The following is a 9,166-nucleotide window of genomic DNA, read 5'->3' on the forward strand; positions in this document are numbered from 1 at the left end:
CACAATCGAATTACTTGAGTTGCGGTAACGCTTGTCGATGGCAAGGTATCTTAAAACCTCCTAACACCGTCTTCTAAATTGTAAGTAAGTCCATACGTTGCCCATCAACAATACCGATTAAATACGCTTATAATTCAGTTTGACAAAATTTTCTATAGAAATAAAATTTTGACAAAATTTTCTATAGAAATAAAATTTTCAGAAAATTTTCTATAGAAATAAAGTTTTGACAAAATTTTCTATAGAAATAAAATTTTAACAAAATTTTCTATAGAAATAAAATTTTGACAAAATTTTCTATAGAAATAAAATTTTGACAAAATTTTCTATAGAAATAAAATTTTAACAAAATTTTCTATAGAAATAAAATTTTGACAAAATTTTCTATAAAAATAAAATTTTGGTAGATTATTTTCGGCTCGAAATGGTTGCCACATGATTATGAACCGATGTGGACCGATTTTTGTGTGACTGGAGATCGGCTATATATAACTTCACAAAATTTTCTATAGAAATAAAATTTTCACAAAATTTTCTATAAAAAAAAAGTTTTGACAAAATTTTCTATAGAAATGAAATTTTAACAATATTTTCTATAAAAATAAAATTTTAACAAAATTCTCTATAGAAATAAAATTTTAACAAAATTTCTATAGAAATAAGATTTTGACAAATTTTTCTATAGAAATAAAATTTTGGTAGATTATTTTCGGCTCGAAATGGTTGCCACATGATTATGAACCGATGTGGACCAATTTTTGTGTGATTGGAGATCGGCTATATATAACTTTAGACCGATATGGACAAATTTTGGTATGGTTGTTAGATATACTAACACCACGTTCCAAATTTGAACCGGATGGGATGAATTTTGCTCCACCTAGAGGCTCCGGAGGTCAAATCTGGAGAAAGGTTTATATTGGGGCTATACATAATTATGGACCGATATGGACCAATTCTGGCACGGTTGTTAGATACCATATACTAACACCATGTTCCAAATTTCGACCGGATCGCATGAAATTTGCTTCTCTTAGGGGCTCCGCAAGCCAAATCTGGGGATGGTTTATATGGGAGCTATATATAATTGTGAACCGATGTAGACCAATTTTTGCATGGATGTTAGAGACCATATACTAACACCACGTTCCACATTTGAACCGGATCGGATGAATTTTGCTTCTCTCTGAGGCTCCGCAAGCCAAATCTGGGGATCGGTTTATATGGGGGCTATATATAATTATGGACCAATGTGGACCAATTTTTACATGGTTGTTACAGACCATATACCAACACCATGTACCAAATTTCAGCCGGATCGGAGGAAATATGCTTAGAGGCTCCGCAAGCCAAATCTGAGGGTCCGTTTATATGGGAGCTATACGTAAAAGTGTACCGATATGACCCATTTGCAATATATTGTAAAAATATATTGTAAAAAATTTAAATTTTTGAAGAATTGGCTAAATGAAAATGGACCTTCGGAATAAATATAAACATTGAAAATCTTTTGGACTAATTTCGGTCCGATCGGACCAAAATGACAATGCTGGTTATGAGGGAAGACACAACTTGGCAGAAACTAAAAAAAAAAAAATAAATTAATCTTTATTATTTTTTCCACGTCCCGTGAAGGCCTCAACGTTTATCACAAAAAGTCTATACTTCTGATCCAAACAAACATCCTTACAACGAAAAGTTGCACAGAAAAAAAAGTGTCTTGTAAATTTAAGGACCATTTTAACTTCCACATAGTTCAACAAATTTACTCTAATATAGTTCATTTTTCGTAACCACAACGAAAATTAACTTAGCTAAAGGAAAACTTATAAAAATTCAGTAAATGTTTTTTAGTTCACTAACTACGAAATGGGAAGGATTTTTCCTTAAATAAATTTCCAACACAGTAGTTAATGCATCGTTGATTCTATTATAAATATACATGGGCAATATAAAAATCTTACTACGAAATGTGGACAATTTACTAAGAAAAAATTTTGTATGGAAAAAAATTTTTGTAGTAAAAATTAACTTAACGACATTACCGATTCGTACGATGGCTACCTACAGATTATTTCCCTTTTTACTATATGTTGGAGTGTTTTTACTCACATTGAAAATTTTAGATAAAGTAGAATAAAAAGTAGTTAATATAATCCTTGACGGGTGTATATAATTTTATATAGATTCCTCATAGATTTGGTATATATTTAACCTTAACTTATAGATAGAATTCCAACTAATCAATAAACGTGCTACTGGAAAATGTGAGTGCATCATGTGAGGGAGTTTTTAGAGACATTTTGTGTATATCTCGTATGATTGTTTGTGTTTGTTATTGCGTCATTTATGCTGTTGTTGGTTGTTTTGATTCTAGAGACAATGGAATGTTCCTTGTGTGTTGTTGGTATTTGTGGTGAGAATTGTTTTCTTTCAATAGCGAGATCAGAAAGGGATCGTGTGTGTGTGTGGAGTTGTTTTTCTTTACGGCAGCTATGTATCCGTTATGACTATTTGTGTCTTTGAGTTTTATTGTTGCATTCAGTTATGTTGATGCATTTATGAAGTGCACACGTGGATTTAATTTTGCAAAATTGTACGTGCGGTATTGGTGTTTATTAATGAAAATACATTTATTCGAAACATTTTAGAAACTGAGAAGTGAATGTGATGTTACAGAAATCAAAAGCGCTTTTTATTGATTAAAAAAAAAACAAATAATAGATTAAGGAACTGTATATTTCTGTTAATAGTTTAAAATTAGTGCGGATTTTTAATTGATTTACATAAAAAATATACAACATGAGTGGTAATAGCATGATCTATATTTATTCCACATCTGGATCACAGGTTGGAGTCTATTTTTTGGAATCTATTTTTTTATGTTACAGCAATTCCTACAGGTGAGTACTAAGTTCGAGTTTAGCCGCTAAAATTAAAAATAAATCACTAAGAAAATTATAAAATTGTACGTCTTCGATACAAATTTAAATATAACTTGATGGAGAATAGCCCAAACCAAGTTTTTTATAAAGATTATTTTTTTAATGGATTATTAAAGAAAACTTGTCATGAAAATTGCGATTTTAGCCTCTAAACTCGAACTTAATGTCCAACTTAAATACTAAATGCTATACTGACAAGTGGAAATTATGTTTATTTTTATAATATTTTTTATTTCAAATATATTCTGAGAATAATTTCAAAAACGTCCCATTAGTCCATGGATATGATTCCAATACCTACAGGATGGATTTTTCAATGTGGTAAGTTTTTCTATAAACGGTATTTTGTCCGTTTTTAATAAAACCAAAATTTCAATTTATTAAAAATAATTTTTTTCACTTGCAGTTAGACAGGTCTTGTAATGGTAATTTTTTGAATATTCTTACTGTTTAATGCTAATTAAGCTGATATCCTTATTGGCTCTAAGAAATACTCTTGAAAACCGTAAGTTAAAAATCAATATGAACGATAGAATTAATTAATTAATAATATTTTTTTCTTATATTTTGTATAACTTTGCAATTTCAGATGTTTAAAAGACAAATCCGCCCAACAAAAGTTAGCCAAAATCGATTAAATTGGACAATTCAATTGAATATAGCAACTTATGCCACATATATCTTTCATATGGATAGAAAACATGGAAATTTAAATTAATTACTTTAGTCCTATTAACATAGAATATTACTCTTTTGAAGAAGCAATTACTAACTACCGACAAGTAACTGCATCCAACGTACGAATAAAAATATTTCCTTTGTTGTATATCATAAGCCATAGTTTTGTGTAATATTATAAATTTTTTTTGAAATAAAATACTGGTGGTTATAGAAAATTGACTTGCTTTGTACGAAAAATTTCTTAGTTGTATAGAGGCTTGTTGTACCTTTGATTCCTCAAATTCTCTACTTTTTTGAAAATTATACTGACAAACAGTTTATTTCAAACCAATTTCTTAATACAGGTTTCCCAAAAAATTGTTCAGTTTTTCTGGATAGCAGGAATATTTTGAATGAGTTTAAGTATATTCTTCCCACACCATAGTAATAATGAACTAAAATACGATGCAATACATGAACTAATTTATAAGAAAATCATGAACTTATCTAGATGAAAAAAATCTTTGGCGCCAAATCATGGTCATTCTTACTATGGGTTAGTTCATTTTTCATAAAAAATAGTAAACTTTTTTTTCGGTGTGGGAGAAAAGAATTATTTTGATGCGTGTACTGGTTGAGGAAAAGTAAATTTCCAAAAAATTTCTGTGTTAAACAATTTACAGGATATTTCATTAATCTCACCATTACCACGAGGGACATATCGGTAACAAAAGACATGTTCAAAATTATCTCATCACACTTCCGGTTGTCACAAATCATACAATTGCTGCCTGTCATAAACAGCATAGCTGCGGTCGCAATAACAGCAAAAAGTTCATCCAATTTCTGATGTACTGATAGGCCTCTAAATTATTACAGTTTCCCATACGACACCGTTGAATTTGGCATTTCAGCATGTTTGCAAATTCCCAATGGCAGACATCGGTGGACAGAATGGATTTGGTGGCAAAAAAAAAAAAAAAAAAAACTAAACCATAAGGAAGAAAATTCACTAACCTGAACACTGGCAGCGGCACTTAAAAAATATATAACCGGCCCGCACAGTTGGAACTATGTTTTTTTTTTTTTCTTGGACTGAATTTTGTTTTGCTTTTATTGTCAGGTGCTTGGTTCAATTCGGACCCCAGTCAAGCTAACACACTAACAAGATCAGCAATTGCCATAAACTCCTTAGCGGATTTTTGCTCTTACTTTTGGCAAATAAACCATGAAAAATAACACCAACAAAAAACTTCAACTACGGCGGACGAACATGTCGCCTTTAGCAATTGGCAGACACAACTTCCACAGAAATATTTTTGTGCCACACTTGGGCGAAGGTAAAGAGGAAATGATTTGACTTTAAGCTAATGGCTTTAAAAAGTCCAACTCACAAAAAAATGAAAAGAAAAAAATTGAACACGATTGTTGACGTTGTGTGCGGTGGTCACAGGTTGCCAGAATCTGAAATTTATGTCAAAGACATGGTTTCTAACAGGAATGTGGTCCACGACAGACTTATAGATATTTTCTTGCAAAAACACCATACCAAGTTTCTTGTCAATGGTAACATAGAAGATGTCAGAAGTCATTGCAATTACATATCAATTGGATTTACCACTTTGACCGATATCAATAAAATTGAAGGGAACTGCTTACACTGAAAACAAGTATGTCCAGTTTCAAATATTTTATATTTACACTAATAATTTTGGTATTGATTCCGAGCCAAAAAAGCGAAGAATTAAAGTAAGGATAGCTCTCAAAGTCCTTTAAAAACTTGTTAGCGATAACTTAAATTTCCAAAAAGCAGCTTTAACCCTTAAATGCGCCCTGTATTTTTTGAGATACAACCAGAAAAAATTCTTACGTATGAAAATTTTGACCGGATTCTATGAAATCGAATTTGAAGCATTTAAAACATCATAACGCTATTTTTAAAAATATGTTTTTCCGGAAAGTTTGTAGAACTTCTGAGTAATCTGCAATCAAAATTTAAAATCAAATTTTGACAAAAAAACTACAAATTGGAACATAAATAATATTTACCACAGATGAAATGAATGTTGGTAAAACAACTGCGTAATGTAAAACTATCTCTATTCGCTACTAAAATCAAATTGTTTATTTGTAAATAAAAACACTGCATTTTTTAGATACAACCACTATTTAAAAAAAAATTTAAATGTGGTATACAGATGGTCTTTTTTTATTATTTCGCATATTCTATTTTTTTTTCGGAAGAATCGATTATCTTGTACCTTTAAGGGTTACATTAAAGTAAAACAACTCCTATTTGTAAACGCGTTTTATTTTTCTTTGTAGTCACGATACAAAAATCAACAAATTTAAAGATGATTTCATTAATTTTAAAGAAATTTTCTGAATTAGTAAAGCCAAGTTGTTTAAATATTAAGATACGCAGTTTGAACTCGAATCACTTAAATTAAAGGATAAATCGACGTAAATGAAAAGATTATCGACGAACAAAACTTTGTACCAGAGAAATGCTTCTCATTGCTAAGAAAATTTCCCATTCGTATTTTAAGGACATAAAACGAAAGAAAATATTTTTTCCAGTGTGTGAATTATGACCCATTTCAATATCACATTCTATATTCTTTCTTATCTAAGATGTGTTTTTTTTATACCCTCCACCGTTTGTAACACATAGCAATATTGCTCTAAGACCCCATATATTCTGGGTCGTGGTGAAATTATGAGTCGATCTAAGCATGCCCGTCCGTCTGTTGAAAACACTCTAACTTCCGAACGAAACAAGCTATCGACTTGAAACTTGGCACAAGTTGTTGTTATTGATGTAGGTCGGATGGTATTGTAAATGGGCCATATCGGTCCACTTTTACGTATAACTCCATACAAACGGACCCCCAGATTTGTCTTGCGGATCATCTAAGAGAAGGAAATTTCATCCGAACCGGCTGAAATTTGGTACATGATGTTAATATATGGTCTCTAATAACCTTGCAAAAATTAGTCCACATCGGTCAATAAATAAATATAGCCCCCATATAACCGACCCCCATATGTGATCTTCGGAGCCTAGTGGAAGAGCAAAATTCATCCGATTCGGTTGAAATTTGGTACGTGGTGTTAGTATATAGTCTCTAACAACCATGCAGGAATTGGTCCATATCGGTCCATAATTATATGTAGCCCCCATATAAACCGATCCCCACATTTGAACTCCGAAACCTCTTGGAAGAGCAAAATTCATCCGATTCGGTTGAAATTTGGTACGTGGTGTTAATATATGGCCTCAAACAACCAAACAAAAATTGGTCGAAATCGGTCCATAATTATATATACACACAGAGAAGAGAGTGGTTGGAATTCCGTTGTAGTAATAAACATTCTACATTTAGAAATAAATATAGGTTGTTTATACCAATTTTCTGTATTTATATGTATTTGTTCGTAACTGTTACTATTTGGTGAGACTTTCAACAGAATTTATGTCATGCTACAAAATAAATGGTTGTAGCAACCAAATCTACCTCCTTTGAAAAATTTTGAGTAAAATTAGTTGATACGACCAACCGTAAGGAAATTTTTTAACTATCATTTAGTTGCCAACATTTTCATATAGCATTTACAGCCGATTGGCGTTTGAAATTTTTAAATGACATTTGCGTTAATAAAAATTAATTGAAGTACAAAAATGTATTTTATTTTAAACTTTTAAATCGAAGCAACAAAATGGGTCAAAAATGTCGATGCTTCTCATATCTTCACCATGGATGGGACCGCAACACCTTATGGATAATCTAAGGAGAGGACAATGGTTTGTACTCGATATATTTTTTAGATAATTCAAAATAACTCCATGTAGCCCATTGTGTTCAGCTTGGATTCTGGATCCTGTTTGATCCGAATGTTTGTAGGAGTTAAAATCGCGGACTAGTTGAGACCCGGCAATATTATACCCTGCACCATTCGTGAATTGTGGGTTTTTGGACAATATGTGGCCAAATCAGAAGCCGAAGGCTTAACTAACAGACTCTGTAGAAAGTATGCAATTGCGATGTGTAGACTACATATCTACAATATGGGTAAAGCAAATTGTGTGTAAAATGTTGGAATTCTGGCCATATTTCATCAAATCGGAAGAACATATATATGGAGGCTTCATCTAAATCTGAGCCGATTTGGATTTGGAGAATGTGAAATCTACTCTCTGTGTAAAATATCAAGTCAAGTCTTGTTTAGTCTCGTGGGTAAAATATGTATGTTTATTATTGTCATATTTGCCCCTTCAAACCAACATATATTGGAGCTATAACAAAATGAAATAATAATAAAATACTTAATAAAAACTGAACTTCTCTCATTAAAACATTTGATATGGGTAGCGTTATTTAGATAGCGGGACCAATTTTTTTTATAATTCGGTTATATGTACTTCGATGGTTGATCAACACAACCGAATGATGAAGGTGACAGCAGAATTTATTGGTTGACAAAATCAACTCTTTATGTCATGTAAGCCCTCCTTGCCATCGTTCGATTGGCAGGACCGAATTATTTGGGAGCCGCAACTTCCAAGTGATAGTAGCTGCAACTACCAAAAGGAGGTTGGCAATAAATTCGATCGTCCCAACCAATCTGTATTCTCTGTGTAGACCCCATATAAACCGATCCCCAGATTTGAACTCCGGACCATCTTGGAAGAGCAAATTTAATTCGATTCGGTTGAGGAGGAGGATCAAAATTCATCCGATTCGGTTGAAATTTGGTACATTGCGCTAGTATATGGCCGCTAACAGCCACGCAACAATAGGTGCATATCGGTCTATGGTTATATATAGCAAATGGCCAATCACACAAATATTGGTCCATATCGCCAAAAATAATCTACCAAAATTGTATTTCTATAGAAAATTTTGTTAAAATTTTATTTCTGTTGAAAATTTTGTCAAAATATTATTTCTATAGAAAATTTTGTCAAAATTTTTTTCTATAGAAAATTTTATCAAATTTTATTTCTATAGATAATTTTGTCAAAATTTTATTTTTGTAGAAAATTTAGTCAAAATTTAATTTCTATAGAAAATGTTGTTAACATTTTATTTCTACAGAACTGTCGAACTGAATATATACGTATTTAATCGGTCTTTTTTTTATTTTGTTTAATATATCCCCCGTATGGACTAACTTACAATTTAGAAGACCCAAGTAATTCGATTGTGGATGACCGTCTTTAGTAGAAGTTTCTACGCAATCTAAATTGGAGGGTACATAAGATTCGGCCTGGCTGAACTTATGGCCGTATATACTTGTTTTCAGTATGTTGGAGAATATATTTATAAATATACCATAAAGGAAACTGAGCAATTAAATATATTAGAGTCGAATTCTAATTTAAATTTCATATGGTCTAGATTTAAAGTCGGCTTGTTTCCTTAAATGTATATTTGTTTTGAAGAAGCTGGTCGTTTGGGTCGCGATCAATCCTTTATTCTTTTCTTGAGCGTCAGAATCTTTGTATCCATGTAAACTTTGTTGAGTGTATACAAAAATCTATACCTTCTGGAATGGAC

The 9,166-nt window shown here is 31.7% G+C and overlaps 1 long non-coding RNA gene across 1 annotated transcript; it reads left to right on the forward strand.

Moving 5' to 3' along the window:
• Window positions 1–3,206: 3,206 nt before the first annotated feature.
• Window positions 3,207–3,779, forward strand: LOC142232159 (uncharacterized). Its single transcript, XR_012721050.1, has 3 exons — window positions 3,207–3,266; window positions 3,352–3,450; window positions 3,535–3,779. It is a non-coding gene; the product is annotated as an uncharacterized LOC142232159 (long non-coding RNA).
• Window positions 3,780–9,166: the final 5,387 nt, after the last annotated feature.

Source organism: Haematobia irritans, chromosome 3 (genome assembly GCF_050003625.1).
Source record: "Haematobia irritans isolate KBUSLIRL chromosome 3, ASM5000362v1, whole genome shotgun sequence".
In the NCBI taxonomy this organism is placed as follows: Eukaryota; Metazoa; Arthropoda; class Insecta; order Diptera; family Muscidae; genus Haematobia; species Haematobia irritans.